This window comes from Melanerpes formicivorus, unplaced genomic scaffold, assembly GCF_026170545.1.
Source record: "Melanerpes formicivorus ecotype bairdi unplaced genomic scaffold, bMelFor1.0.p_v2 SCAF_4, whole genome shotgun sequence".
Classification (NCBI taxonomy): domain Eukaryota; kingdom Metazoa; phylum Chordata; class Aves; order Piciformes; family Picidae; genus Melanerpes; species Melanerpes formicivorus.
The window spans coordinates 30207385-30223274 of record NW_027142356.1 but is presented as its reverse complement, the minus strand read 5'-3'; the positions used below and the strand labels follow the sequence as shown (position 1 = coordinate 30223274).

The 15890-nt window shown below is 50.3% G+C and overlaps 1 protein-coding gene across 2 annotated transcripts in view; it reads right to left on the bottom strand.

Moving 5' to 3' along the window:
- RBPJ (recombination signal binding protein for immunoglobulin kappa J region) overlaps nt 1-15887 on the bottom strand; it is a 164273-nt gene extending 148386 nt beyond the window's left edge. Inside the window, exon 1 of one of the 2 annotated variants that reach the window (XM_068137529.1) lies at nt 15859-15887. The gene's annotated coding sequence lies outside the window, so the exon portion shown is untranslated. Of the gene's footprint in view, nt 1-15109; nt 15799-15858 lie in introns of those variants that run through there. The other variant, XM_068137530.1, reaches the window with a different exon arrangement.
- Nucleotides 15888-15890: the final 3 nt, after the last annotated feature.

Sequence of the window (15890 nt, the reverse complement as noted above, 5' to 3'; positions counted from 1 at the left end):
GACAAAACTAGCACCAGAGACAATGCAGGCTCACTGCTGAATGAGGTGGGTGCCCTAGAGACAGAGAGTAAAGAGAAGGCACAGCCAGTAAATGCCTTCTTTGTTTCTGTTTATACTGCTGGTGACTGTCCTCAGGAGCCCCATACCCCTGGGGCCCCAGAGCAAGTCAGAATAAAGGAGGAGTTTGCCTTGGTTGATGTGGACTGGGTTAGGGATCAGTTAGGGAATCTGGACATCCATAAATCCATGGGTCCTGATGGGATACACATGCAAGTGCTGAGGGAGCTGGCAGAAGCCATTGCTGGGCCACTTCCCATCATCTTTGGTAAGTCGTGGAGAACAGGAGAGGTGCCTGAGGACTGGAGGAAAGCCAATATCACTTCAGTCTTCAAAAAGGGCAAGAAGTAGGACCCAGGTAACTACAGACCAGTCAGCCTCACCTCCACCCATGGGAAGGTGATGGAGCAACTTATCCTCGGCATTGTCTCTAGGCACAAGAGGGTCATTAGGAGCAGTCAACATAGTTTTACCAAGGGAAAGTCATGTCTGACCAACCTGATAGCCTTTTAGAAGGATGTAACCAGGTGGATAGATGATGGTAGAGCAGTGGATGTGGTTTATCTTAATTTCAGTAAAGCATTTGACACCATCTCCCACAGCACCCTTGCAGCTAAACTGAGGAAGTGTGGTCTGGAGGGTCAGGTAGTGACATGGACTGTAAACTGGCTGAAGGGCAGAAGTCAAAGATATGTAGTCAATGGGACAGAGTCCAGTTGGAGACCTGTATCTAATGGAGTCCTTCAGGGGTCAGTACTGGGACCAGTACTGTTCAATATATTCATCAACATCCTGGATGAGGGCACAGAGTGCACTGTCAGCAAGTTTGCTGATGACTCGAAACTGGGAGGAGTGGCCGACACACCAGAGGGTTGTGCTGCCATTCAGTGAGACCTGGACAGGCTGGAGTGCTGGATAGGGAGAAACTGGATGTAATACAACAAGGACAAGTGTTGCATCTTGGAAAGAACAACCCCATGGACTAGTATAGGTTGGGGACTGACCTGCTGGAGAGCAACACAGAGAAGAAGGACCCGATGGATAGAAGGATGCCATGAGTCAGTGATGTGCTCTTGTGGCCAAGAAGGCCAATGGCATCCTGGGGTGTATTAGAAAGGGAATACTTAGTAGGTCGAGAGAGGTTCTCCTCCTCCTCTGCCCTGGTGAGGCTGCATCTCAAATATTGTGCCCAGCTCTGTGCCACTCAGTTCAAGAAGGACCTCAGGAAACTTCTTGAATGAGTCCACTGCAGAGCCACAAAGATGACGAAGGCAGTGGAACATCTCCCTTATGAGGAAAGGCTGAGGGAGCTGGGGCTCTGTAGCTTGGAGAAGAGAGGTGAGAGGTGACCTCATTAATGTCTAAATATGTGAAGGGCAAGTGTCACGAGCCAGGCGCTTCTCAGAGCTGTCCAATGATGGGACAAGGGGCAGTGGGTACAAGCTGGAACATAAGAGGTTCCACATGAACATAAGGAAAAGTGTTTTCACTGTGAGGGTGACAGAGCCCTGGAACACATTGTCCAGAGAGGCTGTGGAGATATTCAAAGTCTACCTGGATGTGTTCCTGTGTGACCTACTCTAGGTGATCCTGCTCTGGCAGGGGCGTTGGACTGGATGATCTTTCAAGGTCCCTTCTAGCCCCTAACATTCTGTGATTCTGTAACTGCAATATTAGATTTTTACCTCTATCTGTGTCTCTTCTGTGATTCCAAGGCACTGAAGCAGAAGGAAACCTTCTTCAAAGCAGGCATTACCTGGAGGCCATACCTGCCCTGCTAGGAGCCTTTTTAAGTGATAGGCACCCAATGACCTGTGGAAACCAGCACAAGGTGTACAGTTTTTTGCAAATCCCTGAGCAGTTTTACTAAGGAATGCAAATTCTCTCAATCAATTACCTTAATCACATTTTGTCAACAAGGCTTGCTAACTGTCCTGCCTCTTCTGCAAGCTTGCTGAGGAATGGTTTTCCTGACTCATGAAGCCAGCCTTGTGCTCTTGTGCTGTTTGCAGCCTTTTTCTATCAGCTGGGCTTGGCTCTTATGAATCAGTAGTCACCCAGACAGATGAATGTAATTTTCTGAGTTCCTGAAGGGAACCCATAGCAGCAGACAGCTCTGCTTTCTGCCTGGGCTGGAGAGGCAGAACCCTCCCACAATGTTCAGGAGTTTCTAGCAGACCCAGTCTTTCATTTTCTATGAATTACATTAATTATATCCATTCAGACAGGAAGAGTATGAGGATGTCCAGGTACTTCTGGGACTTACTCTGGAAGACCTCTGCCTAGCTGTTATTCTTTCCTGAAGAGCACGTAAGAATCATGAAGAACTCTGAAATAATGATCAGTGAGGGCACAGATGGAAATTCCCAAAGTAGAACATGTCAGAGTATTCATTATGCTACCTACTCAGGTAACCAGCTTGTCAAGGGGACCAACACTCAGGAGACATACTCCTCCTGGATTTAAACAAAGCATTTGGAACTGTGTCACGTGGGAAACAATTAGTAGCTGCAAGAAGTGCAAGCCAAGAATGGAAGCAGCTAAAGCGGAAATGACAAATGGGAAGTCATTGGCCTGGAGGGAGCTTACTGGTGGTGTTCCTCAAAGAACTGTCCTGGGACAAATTGAACACGATTGCTTGGCACAAAAGCAGCAGCACACTAATGAAATGTTCTGGTTAAACGACTTGGGAGGCAATGTCTGTGCAGAAGAACAGCTGGAATGGCAGCTATGGGGCAAACTTTAACTGTGCTGAGTGCCATGAAGAGTAGCCACAAGAGCTTTTGCTATGAATCAAAAGCTTGCCAGCTGAAAACAGCTAGGAGGAGTTCTGAGACATTAGTAGGATTGCCAGACTTCATGTCTGGGAATTGCTCCCTTAGATCCTCACAGTTGCCTACAGGCTCCTTTATTTAGTGGGGTTTTGATCCAGAGGCAGAGAGAGGCAGACAGGGAGCAGGCAGCAGAGGCTACAGAATCACAGCAACCATGTTAAAGACACACAGAACATGCAGGGGGAAGTCACACCCCACAAGTTTTTAATGTGGGATTTTGCACTGAACTATGAGAAATTCTTTGTTACATGGAGCATCCAGCAAGCCTGTGTTAACCACTCACAGGGTGACCATAAGAAGGACCAGGGGAATGGAGCTTGCTTCAGAGGAAGCTACAAGCAGACAGTGAAGATTCTGTTACTAGATTACCTGCTTTCCAGGCTTCAGAGGACTCCTAATGGTGCTGTTCAGCCAGCAATGGCACAACTTAGAGTTCTTGTATGAACCTTCCTTGTATCTGTAGCCAGGAGGAGATCTGGGTCTAGAGCTGGCCTGCCACAACCACTGGCACACCAAAAGTCACAGATAATAGACTAGGGAGCAAATGCTTCTGGTTAATATCCACAGTGGTTTCTCTTCATCCAGGCTGGAAGAATAAATGCATTCCTAAACTGCCTGAGCCATCCAGCTTTGGGAGTGAATGGGTGGCTGAGGAGGACTCCTCCTACAGGAGTTTCTGCTGGAGCAATGGGAGTACCTTCCTCCTCTGTCCTGATTGGTATTGCTGATACTCACTGTAGTGAAATACAGGAAGAAGTTGATAACAAAGAGGGCACCATTCCCTGCCTCCTGGGGCCTGAAAGGTACTTTTCAGCATGAGGTCCCTTCCAACCCACCTTATTCTACGGTTTCTGACCTCTCAAGGTAGGGTAGAGTGAAGGATAGTTATACAATTTCTCCTTAGATGCCCTCCTCTCCTGATAGCCTTTGTCCTGACTAGCAACTTTCTTTAGAAATGCTTACCTCTGATCTGCTGAGGAGAAACAGAGGGTCAGAGGTATCCCAGTTTGCTCTGTGAGCAGCAGAGCCTATGAAGGCTGTATTCCAATGGATTCATGTCTTATGGCACTCATGCTCCTGCCCCCTCAACTGCCCAGTATGCTCTGTCTCCTCTTCATATCCACCACCTCACCTCCAAAATGTTCCTCCAGAGTCTCCCTGCAGTATCTCCAATTCTTCCTCACCTCCTTTAACTGCCACCCAGCCTCCCCTGCTCAGTACTTGTAGGTCACCTGGAAGAGCTTTAGCTACATTTTTTGGCATGCAAAGGTCAGAAGGGAGGATCCAGGGTTACAGAAGACAAAGGAAGTGGCAAATTAACATACAGAAGACTGCTGAGGCACCCAGGCCAGTAAGAAAATCTGACCAGTTTCTGCTTTTGTGTGTGTGTGCGTGTGTGTGTGTGCGTGTGTGTGTGCAACTGTAGGAACATTCATATTGGGTTGCAGTACTTACATGTAGAAGTTGGCACTCTGATTTGGAGACGTTCTAAAAGACCATTCATGTTGTGAAAACCAGGTGAGTTCTCTGTTTGCTTCCCCAGACATAAAATTCCATACTCAGAGCATAAGATTTCAGCAAACTACTGGGAAATCTCAAGAATTGCTACCTTTTGGAACAGATTCTTTGAAACATTTTAAGTTCCTTGGAACCAAAATATCTGGTTCCCACAACAATACAGACTTACTTTTCTTAACCACGAAGAAAACTTCTCAGATAGGAACCAATTCTAGAGCATCAAAACCCCCCACCCACAAATTTACCTTTATCATACCTTGCAAAGGAGGAGAGTACTATTATTGCTGTTTTTTGGCTGGAATCACAGAATGTTAGGGCTTAGAAAGGACTTTGAAAGGTCATCAAGTCCAGCCCTCCTGCTAGAGCAGGACCACCTAGGGCAGGTCACACAGGAACGCATCCTGGTGGGTTTTGGATGTCTCTAGTGAATGAGACTCCACAACCTCTCAGGGTAGCCTAGGAACCGAAGCTCAAAGGCTACCTGCTGCCAGACAAAAGTGTGGTGCGAGAGAAAGTTGACCACAACAGTCCTAGTTTCCAAGCCCATGTGTTTCAGACTTTGTTTTTTGCTTGCAAGGACCACACAATCTGCACTGATCACAGGCTGCTGCGTGAAAATGAGAGCTTCACTATGCCTTAACCTGCACTTCGGTTTTGCTTTCTCCTGCTGTACACTGTCCAGCTGGGAGCAGTGGTTATGTGCTGCAGCACATTCTCTGAAGCTGGAAAATAATTTCCTTTCCCTAGCAAACAGACTCTTTGAGCTGCCTGGCACCACAGAAAAAGCCAGTGCAGCTTTTCCTCTACTGCTGTGTCTGCATGTTAGCATGAAGAAGGTCAGTAGGAGTGTACACAATACTGAGAAACTGAGTGGTTAATTATTGCTAGACTGCAAGAAGGGAAAATACATTATTTATTTTGGTTCAGAAAACTGCAAATCAGGAGAATTGTATCTGTTTTTTCTGGACTGTTCCACTGGAAGGGTGTATGTACAGTAAAATTTGCAATAATCACTAGAGGGTATTCAATGTGGTTTGAGTATTCGATGGGAGAGGAATCCCATCTCATCAGTGGGAGCAATCTCAATAAACAAAGTACAATATTCGGCAATAAAAATCCCAATAAAAATCATCTGGCAGTTTTGCCATATCATTGGCCACATTTGCTCCTCCTGAGGTTTTTGGTGCATCAACAGCCTATAGTGCTTCACTGGACAGATGGGCAGAGTCCAATGGGATGGCATTTAACAAGTCCAAGTGCCGAGTGCTGCACTTTGGCTATGGCAATCCCATGCAGAGCTACAGGCTGGGGTCAGACTGGCTGGAGAGCTCCCAAACAGAAAGGGACCTGGGGGTGCTGATCAACAGCCACCTGAATATGAGCCAGCAGTGTGCCCAGGTGGCCAAGAGGGCCAATGGCATCCTGGCCTGCATTAGGAATAGTGTGGCCAGCAGGGAAAGTCATTGTGCCCCTGTACTCTGCCTTGGTTAGGCTGCACCTTGAGTACTGTGTCCAGTTCTGGGCCCCTCAGTTTAAGAAGGACATTGAAACACTTGAATGTGTCCAGAGAAGGGCAACAAGGCTGGGGAGAGGCCTTGAGCACAAGCCCTATGAGGAGAGGCTGAGGGAGCTGGGATTATTTAGCCTGGAGAAGAGGAGGCTCAGGGGTGACCTCATTGCCCTCTACAACTACCTGAAAGGTGGTTGTAGCCAGGAAGGGGTTGGTCTCTTCTCCCAGGCAACCAGCACCAGAACACCAGGACACAGTCTCAAGCTGTGCCAGGGGAGGTTTAGACTCGAGGTGAGGAGGAAGTTCTTCACCGAGCGAGTCGTTCATCATTGGAATGTGCTGCCCAGGGAGGTGGTGGAGTCACCATCCCTGGAGGCGTTCAAGAGGGGATTGGACGTGGCACTTGGTGCCATGGTCTAGTCATGAGGTCTGTGTTGATAGGTTGGACTCAATGATCCTTGAGGTCATTTCCAACCTTAGTGATACTGTGATACTGTGAAAGCCAAGCTGCCTTTAGACCCAAGTGACAGATTTGCTCTTCATGGCAAAAGTTTTAACCGTTTCCAAACTTACCATCAGGCATGAATTGAGGACATCCAGATGTTTCTGTTGGGGTGTCAAAGCACTGCTTAAAACTTTTCTCCAGTCCTCCCAAATCATAGAATCACAGAATGGTTTGGGTTGGAAGGGACCTTAAAAATAATCTAGTCCCAAATCTCCTGCCATGGGCAGGGATACCTTCCACTGGCCCAGGTTACTCCAGGCCCCATGCAATCTGGCTTTGAACGCTTGCAGGCTTGGAGCTTCCACAGCTTCTCTAAGCAACCTGTGCCTCACATCCCCCTCACCCACCCCACCCCAAGAAAAAGCTAATGTTACATTTTCTGTTCATATTCCAGCTAGAATAAATAAGCAAAATGTAACTGTTTCTAAGCATCCTAAGGAGGCATTAGCATCAAATGATTTGTCCCAACTTTTCTACCAGAACAGGTAGACCAAAACTAGCACATGGGTTCTTCTGCAAAAAGCAGACTAGTCCCTCCCAGGTGCTAATAACTACATAAAATTATCCATCATCATGAACACATCTAACATCTTTCTGTGATTGTGTTGAAAAAAACAATACCTGTTGCAGGCTACAAAGGTAACTAAAACTCTCACTTCCAGAGCAAGGTAAGGAAAAAGTCCTGAGGAGCACAATTTGCTATACTCAACTTCACCTGTTAATGGGTAGCTGGGAGAAGGGGAGACTTATGTCCAGCATCCACTAGCAGGAGAAAGCATTGTCACAAAGCCCAGAAAGGCAGCTGCAGGATTAGGACTTCCCACATGAGTCTTGAGTGAGCCTCCAGGCAACCAGCAAATGCCAGAGCAATCACAGAAAATTCCAGTGCAAGATCTGGAGAATGGTTGCAGTGTGAACCTCGGAGATTTAACAGACAGGACACCAGAGAGCTGAAGCAGACATTCACTATCCCAGCACTGTAAAGGCATGGCCAAGCAGCCTGCTTTGATAGGTGGAACACAGCAAGTGAGAAGTGGTGACCATTACAGCCACTGCAGACTGTTTTCAGACTCGCTTCAGTGGTGTCCAACAGATGTGCACTGCTGCCAATTCTGTACAGGCAGTTCCAAAACTTACCAACCCTTTTCTTTCCACGGGAATGAACCAGAGGTCATAACCAGCAGACATGTACAGCTCCAGAAACGCTAAATAACTGAGTTAACATACTCAGGTGCTTTGCAACAGGTTAAGTAGAACAAAGGCAAAAGGCTCAGCACCTGCCAGCAACAGCCACTGTTCTGAAGCCACCTAAGGCTTACTGAAGCAAGATCCAGGCTCAGCAAACTGCTCAGCTTCACACAGTGAAGCAGTAGCAGAGGTTGTCTTACCTCCTAACTCCACAATGAGTAATTTGATATCCTCTGAGTGGTTTGAAACTGTTCCACCCTACCACCATGGATGTTATTTAAACACTTGTGTCACCAAGTGACAAATGCAGCAGTACTGAACAACGCCCATCTTCTCCTAAAACTCTTGATTTTGCAGCTAGTCAGTCACAGCTGGAGCATCTGCACTAAGCAATGCTGTTTCCAGTGGAAGGGGGGTTTAGAGGAAACAGCTTTGCTGAAACTTGTCTGATGCATCATTATGTTTGGTTTGAGAAAACAAAAACCCCCAAACCCAGGCTCCCTCATTTCTGCAGTCTTCTGGGAAAAAAAAAAGGTTTAAGTGATAAACCCCTTTTTGTTCTTCAGTTTAATTGAGCCTTCTTTTCCTGGAAAACACTAAATGAGCTTTGTGACAGTGTTGCTCTCTGCTGTGTAGGGGAACTTCTGTCAGCATCCCTGCAGCAAAGAGGAGTTCACTGTGTCTTCAGCCAGCACCTGAAATCATAGTTTCATAGTTTCACTCAGGGTTGGAAGGGACCACAAGGATCATCCAGTTCCAACCCCCCTGCCATGGGCAGGGACACCCCACACTAGATCAGGCTGGACAGAGCCTCATCCAGCCTGGGCTTAAACACCCCCAGGGATGGGGCCTCGACCACCTCCCTGGACAACCCATTCCAGGGTTTCACCACTCTCATGGTGAAGAACCTCCTCCTCACATCTAGCCTGAATCTCCCCACCTCCAGCTTCATTCCATTCCCCCTAGTCCTATCACTACCTGAGATCCTGAGAAGTCCTTCCCCAGCCTTCCTGTAGGCCCCCTTCAGATACTGGAAGGCCACAATTAGGTCTCCTCGGAGCCTTCTCTTCTGCAGACTGAACAGCCCCAACTCCTTCAGTCTGTCCTCATAGGAGAGGTGCTCCAGCCCTCTGATCATCCTTGTGGCCCTTCTCTGGACACGTTCCAGCACCTCCACATCCCTCTTATAATAGGGGCTCCAGAACTGGACACAGTACTCCAGGTGGGGTCTCACCAGGGCTGAGTAGAGGGGGAGGATCATCTCCCTCGACCTGCTAGCCACACTTCTCCTGGGCTGCCTCAGGAGAAGTGTGGCTAGCAGGTCGAGGGAGGTGATCCTCCCCCTCTACTCAGCCCTGGTGAGACCCAAGAACTCCAAGGAATCAAATATGGTCACATTTTCCCAGCAATCACACCCCAAAAGTTGTCATGCTTGCAGTGATAACAGGTGACAAGGTGATGGTTTGGAAAAGAATGCTGTGAACTGCTGGGCTTCTGTCTACCTGCTTAATGATGCTGTGGTGGCTTAATGAAGCTGTGGTGCCCTCAACACAGGAGAGGGTCCAGAGGAGGGTCACAAAAATGATCAGGGGCTGGAGCACCTCTGCTACAGCAGGCTGAGGTAGCTGGGGTTGTTCAGCCTGGAGAAGAGAAGGCTCTGGGGAGACCTAATGGCAGCCTTCCGGTACCTGAAGGGGGCCTACAAGAAGGATGAGAGACACTGTTTACAATGACCTGCAGTGACAGGATGAGGGACAATGGTTTGAAATTAGTGAAAAGCACATTTAGACTGGAGGTTAGGAAATGGTTCTTTACAATGAGGGTAGTTGAGAACTGGAACAGGTTGCCTGGGGAGGTGGTTGAGGCCCCATCCCTGGAGATGTTCAAGGTGAGGCTCAGTGGAGCTCTGGGTGACCTGATCTAGCTGAGGATGTTCCTTCTCACTGCAGGGGAGCTGGACCAGATGACCTGTCGAGGTCCCTTCCAACCAGAGTCATTCTATGATTCCGGGGGGGGGGGGGGGACGACAACGGGGAATCCAACCAGCATCTGCCGACTTTGGAGTCAGTGTGCAGGCATCCTTTAAACAGTTGTGCACCACAAAGCTGCCTGGTGCGAATGGACCTGGGGGTGCTTGCTAGCAGCTGGCTAAATACGAAACAGCAGCGTCCCCAGGTGGCCAAGGCGGCCAACAGCAGCCTGGCCTGGATCAGCAATAGTGTGGCCAGCAGACACAGGGCAGTGACCATCCTCGGTACTGGTGAGGCCACCCCTTGAGTGCTGTGTTCAGTTTTGGACCCTCACTGCAGGAAAGACATTGAGGTGCTAGAGCCGGTTCTAATGATCCTTGCTCACCATGTCAAAGTACTCTTTAACAGATTCTTTAAAGCATCAATTCAGGAGGATGATAAAGGGACTTAAACATCTCTCCTTTTAAGAAAGACTGAGAGACCTGGGGCTGTTTAGCCTGGAGAAGAGAAGGCTGAGAGGGGATTCTATTAATCTCTATAAATATCTGAGGGATGGGTGTCAAGATGAAGGTGCCAGTCTCTTTCCAGTGGTGCCCAGTAATAGGACAAGGAATAACAGGTACAAGCTGGAACACAGGAAGTTCCACCTCAATATGAGGAGAAACTTCTTTACAGTGGGTGACAGAGCATTGGAACAGGCTGCCCAGGGAGGTTGTGGAGTCTCCTGCTCTGGTGACTTTCAAAACCCACCTGGATACGTTCCTGTGTGACCTGCCCTAAGTGATCCTGCTTTGGCAGGGGGTTGGACTCGATCTTTCAAGGTCCCTTCCCATTCCTAACATTCTGTGATCTGGTTTTCTACCCCAACATTTGCTGTTAACCTCCTGTATCGGGTGTACTAGGCAAAGTTTTGGCATCGAGGAAGGTAGGGTGCAGGAGTTCCCTCATGTCAGCTACGGAGTTCCCACTGCATCTGCAAAGGACCCGCTGCAAGACACAGCTCAGACCAGCAGCCATATAGGTGAAACCTTTGTGAAAACACTAGACAAGCAGAGGAATGAGGACAGAAAGGTGAGAAATAGCAGTGTGAACACGAAAGTCAGAAAAGAAGGTGGGGAAGGAGGTGATCTAGGCACTAGAGTGGATACTCCCCAGCAGCCCATGGAGAAGACAACAGTGGAGAAAATATGTACACCGTGGCCTGGGCAGGAGGCCACAGCACAGCATCTGGGCATTTCCTGAAGGAGCCACAGCTCATAAAGAGCCCACACAAGGGAGCAGGGAAAAAATGTGAGAAGGAAGGAGCAGAACTGCCACAAACTGACAGCAACCTCCATTCAGCACTCAGGAGGCTAGAGGGGGAGGAAATAGTCAGGAGTGCAGCTGATGCTGGAAAAGGGGAAACACTGGGAAGGTGTTATTTTTGTTTCTCACTACACAAAGCCATTTTAATTGGCAATAAACTGGATTAATCTTCCCCAAACTGAGTCTGCTTTCCCTGCCACAATAACTGGTAAGCCACCTCTCTGCATTTATCCAGACCCACCAGCTTTATTGTCCTGTTTTCTCCCCTGACTCGAGGAAGAGAACGGCTGTGGGCAGCTGGCCAAGGATAAGCCACCACACCTATTTGCAAAACACATAGGAAAAGTATGCTTTGATTCAAGAGGAAGACATTTTAATGTACAGATTCCCACTCACTGTTCTATTTCCTGCACTAATGTCTCTCAGTATATGCTCCTATCATATTTTCAAACTAAAACCAGAAAATGTTATTCTCAGACTTGGGAAGGAAAGCTGCACCAGGGGGAGTTTAGGCTCGAAGTGAGGAGAAAATTCTTCCCTGAGAGAGTTGTTAGCCACTGGAATGTGCTGCCCAGGGAGGTGGTGGAGTCACCATCCCTGGAGGTGCTCAAGAGGGGATTGGACGTGGCCCTTGGTGCCATGATTTAGTAATGAGGTCTGTGGTGACAGGTTGGACTTGATGATCTTTGAGGTCTCTTCCAACCTTGGTGATTCTGTGATAACACTAATATTCTGTGACACTGCAGAGATCTGAATGATTTGTTCTATTCATAATTTCCCCACAGTTGTTTATACATTAATGAAAAATATAAATCATACTTTCTCTTCCCCTTTCTCAATAAATATTTCACTTCTGAACTCAAGAATCATTCAGCTCTCTTAACAGGCTTAGCATCCTCTGTCAAAATAAGAGTATTTCTATCTCCTGGGATTACAACCAGCAGCCTTTGCTGCCCCTCATGTCCCCACACAGCACATTCAGAATTCTGCTCCAGTGGCACCCAAAAACACACTTCAGTGAAAGAAGAGACAGATGAAGACATCACAGAATGAATCACACTGGATCTGCTGGAGAGAGTCTAACAAAGAGCTACAAGGATGGTGAAGGGACTTGAACATCTCTCCTATGAAGAAAGACTGAGAGAATTGGGACTGTCTAGTACAGATAAAGAAGGCTGAGAGAGGATCTTATTAATGTCTATAAATATCTGAGGGATGGGTGTGAAGAGGAAGGGGCAGGATCTTTTCAGTGGTACCTGGTAATAGGACAAGGAATAATGAATATAAAGCTAGAACACAGGAAGTTCCACCTCAACATAAGGAGAAACTTCGTTACTGTGAGGGTGACAGAACATTGGAACAGGCTGCCCAGAGAGGTTGTGAAGTTTCCTTCTCTAGAGACTGACAAAGCCAGCCTGGATGTGTTCTTGTGCAGCCAGCCCTAGGTGATCCTGCTTTGGCAGGAGGGGTTGGACCCAATGACCTCTGGAGGTCCCTTCCAACCCCTACAGTTCTGTGATCCTGTAGTGGTAGGGGTTGGAAGGGAACTCTGGAGATCACCAAGTCCAAACCCCCCTGACAGAGGAGGATCACCACCCATCACAGTATCACTAAGGTTGGAAGAGAACTCATAGACCATCGAGTCCAACCTGTCATCACAGACCTCATGACTAGACCATGGCACCAAGTGCCATGTCCAGTCCCCTCTTGAACACCTCCAGGGATGGTGACTCCACCACCTCCCTGGGCAGCACATTCCAATGACCAATGACTCTCTCGGGAAGAACTTTCTCCTCACCTAGAGCCTAAACTCCCCCTGGTGCAGCTTGAGACTGTGTCCCCTTGTTCTGGTGCTGGTTGCCTGGGAGAAGAGACCAGCCCCTTCCTGGCTACAACCACCCTTCAGGTAGTTGTAGAGAGCAATGAGGTCACCCCTGAGCCTCCTCTCCTCCAGGCTAAACAATCCCAGCTCCCTCAGCCTCTCCTCATAGGGCTTGTGCTCAAGGCCTCTCCCCAGCCTTGTTGCCCTTCTCTGGACAACTAAACCATGGCACCATGTGCCCCATTCAGTCTCTTCCTAAACACCTCCAGTGATGGTGACTCCACCACCGCCCCAGGCAGCCCACTCCAATGGCCAATCACCCTTTCTGTGAAGAACTTCTTCCCAACATCCAGCCTAAACCTCCCCTAGTGCAGCTTAAGAAGGTGTCCTCCCAATCTGCCATCTTCAGCTTTGCTCTGCAAGACAACCAGCCACCAACATTACTGAATTCTAAATGGACCTGAGCACACTTCTGTCTCTACAAATGAAAGGTGAGAACACCGGCAGTTCATAATTAGACTGATGGAGAAAAGGAAATCAAAACACTGGTCTGCTGCTCCAGCCTTGTGCATGAAATAATGACAGAGACTAACAGTTTCTGCACTGAACTCACAGCTCTGCTTAAGCTTGCAAAAATACTTAGAAAGATACTTCAGATAAGTAGAACTGCACCTTGCACTTGCATTTGTCTAGATTTCACTCCTCACTGGTGGATCTTCTAAAATTCTCAGCAGCAGCTAAATTGAGATGAAAACATTAAACTAGGAAGAACTGGTTATCAGTTAGCTGCATCCTGGATAAATGAGCCAACCCAGCCCTCTTTAGTGTTTTAATAAACAGGCAGGTTTACCAGACTTAGGTTTTCTAACAAGCCTCCCACTGCTCTTCAGCATTTCCCCACTTTCCTGGAAAGCAGGTCCTGCACTGATGGCTTCACTGACACGGCAGGACATGGCACCCATCCTGTTTGGTTTTCCCCTGCTGCTGCTATTAGGCGTTTCTGAAATAGGAACGCGTTTTGCATACCCAGACAGAACTGTTTAATCAAGACAAGCACCCTCCTGTCTTTAAGCAAGAAATGCCAGCTTTGCATAGCAAACATCCAGCTGCACCGCCCCTGAAATGATGAACTACCGAGGGCAGGCTGCCACGCTTCAATTTTACTCTCATCGTATGTCTGTCTATGCCTCCTCTGGCAGCAGCAAGGATAAAAAGCTGTTAGCTATTCCTGTACATGGGGTGGATTTCTGCCTTACCTCTCCACCGTGAGGCTGGAAGTATCCACAGTCCTGCCGCAGCTCAGGAGGCAGCCGCGGCAGTGCCCCTGGCTCAAGGGGACGAGGTGCCCCAAGTTTCGGCTTTGTAGACCCCAAAAGGACCCAGCACGGAAGCGACGGGACGAGGCCAATACAGGGGGGAGACGGGGGCCCAAAAGGGCAGGATGAGGCCCTGCCTGTACCAGGGCAGCGCGGGGACTCATCAGCACCAGGGAGCAGCATTGCCCGGGGAGGGCCACAGGGACCCTCCCGCGCCATCAGCCCCGCTGCAGGGGCTGCGGCAGCCGCGCTGGGGCTGTCTGGGCACCCGAGCCGGCTCCAGGTCCCGCAGCCGCTCCTGCCGCGGTGCTGTCCCCCGGGGCGTTACAGCCCGGGGTCCAGCTCATCACCGCTCCGGCTCCTCGGCCGCGCTCACGCTGTGCTCTACAGCTTGAGACCGAGTCCTGCCCGAGTCCTGCCCGGCGGAGGGCAGACGGATGAGCATCCCCGCAACCCTGTAACATGCGAGGGTAGCCCCGCCAGGGCGCCACCCTCTGCCGTCTTGCAGGGCCTCTGCCATGCCGCTTCTCCTCACCCTGAGCTCGGCCCCGCACCTGCCTCTCAGGGCAGCGAGACCCGAGAAGAGGGAGACCGCTGTCCGAGCAGTATCTGTGCCCCTCGCCCATCGCTGCTGCCCCGGTCAGCCTGCCCTTAGCAATGCCCATAGCCCCGCAATGTCCCTATGCCGTCCAGGGCAGATTCTTGCCCCGGGGGTGCACCTGCCCGTGCCACGGCCCCCGGGTTGGGCGAGCTGCCCGCGCAGGGATCTCCCCGTCGCGGACTGACGGCGGCGACAAGCACCTGCAGGATGCCGCCGCTGCCGGCGGGCTCAACCCCGTGGGGTACGAGACGCTCCTGCGCCAAGCGATGCCGGGGCGGAGGAAGGCACCGCTCCACCCCCCGGTGTCCCCCGCCCCGGTAACTGTCCTCTCTGCTCGCAGGCGCTCACATCACTGGCAGAGGGAAGAAACAAAGGGCTGGAGTCGCCGCTGCCTCTGCCGTCGCAGCCAAGCGAGTATCCCAGCTCCCACCCGGTGCCCGCCCGCAGCCAGCCCAGCCCCCGACACAGAAGAGCTCACGGTACCACCACTCTCAGATGCACGAACAGCGCCGCTTGCTCCTCCACTGACACCAGAAGCATCCCACGGGACCACCCACAAGGGTGGCACAAAATACTGCCATTCTGTGTCCTTGCCACCCTCACAGGGCCAGGACTCACGTGCCCTCCCGAATGCTTCCCTGCCCCAGTGCTCGGCCCAGACTTGTCTTCCTGCTGAGGGGAAGCAGTTTGGTGCCAGTCCATGCCAGGCTCTCTCCCACACAGAGCTGGGCTGAGCTCCCACTCATGCACCCCTCCAGCCACACTGCACTAAGGCATTTCCTCACTGCACCCAGAGCTGTACCGATGGACCACTTCACACATAGGGCCCAAAGCAAGCTCCCCCCAGCACATGCTGAACTCTTCCCTCCTTACTCTCCCTCCACCTCAGCGGCAGCCTCCACTCCCTCCACTCCCTCATCTGCCTGCCCCATCCTGCAGCATCAGGACCAACACTGACTGCATGGGAGCCAGCCCGGTCTGAGCAGGCCTGGCATAGCGACTGCAGTGCCAGCTCTCCTGCAGCATCTGGCTTTGCTGCCCTGCCTGTGCCAGCCATGCTGGGCTCCACTCCTGCCCTCCTGCTTCACCCGGCCTTTATTAGCTGGCTCATAAAGGACCAACACCAGTCACACTACAGTGGGGCGGAGAACCCTCTATAAGCTCAGCACCCAGCCCTGCTCACACCCAGCCCATCCAGGGCCCTGCACAGCGCCCCCAAGAGCAGGACTCACCTTCCTGCAGCTCGGAGAGCACAAAGAGCCTG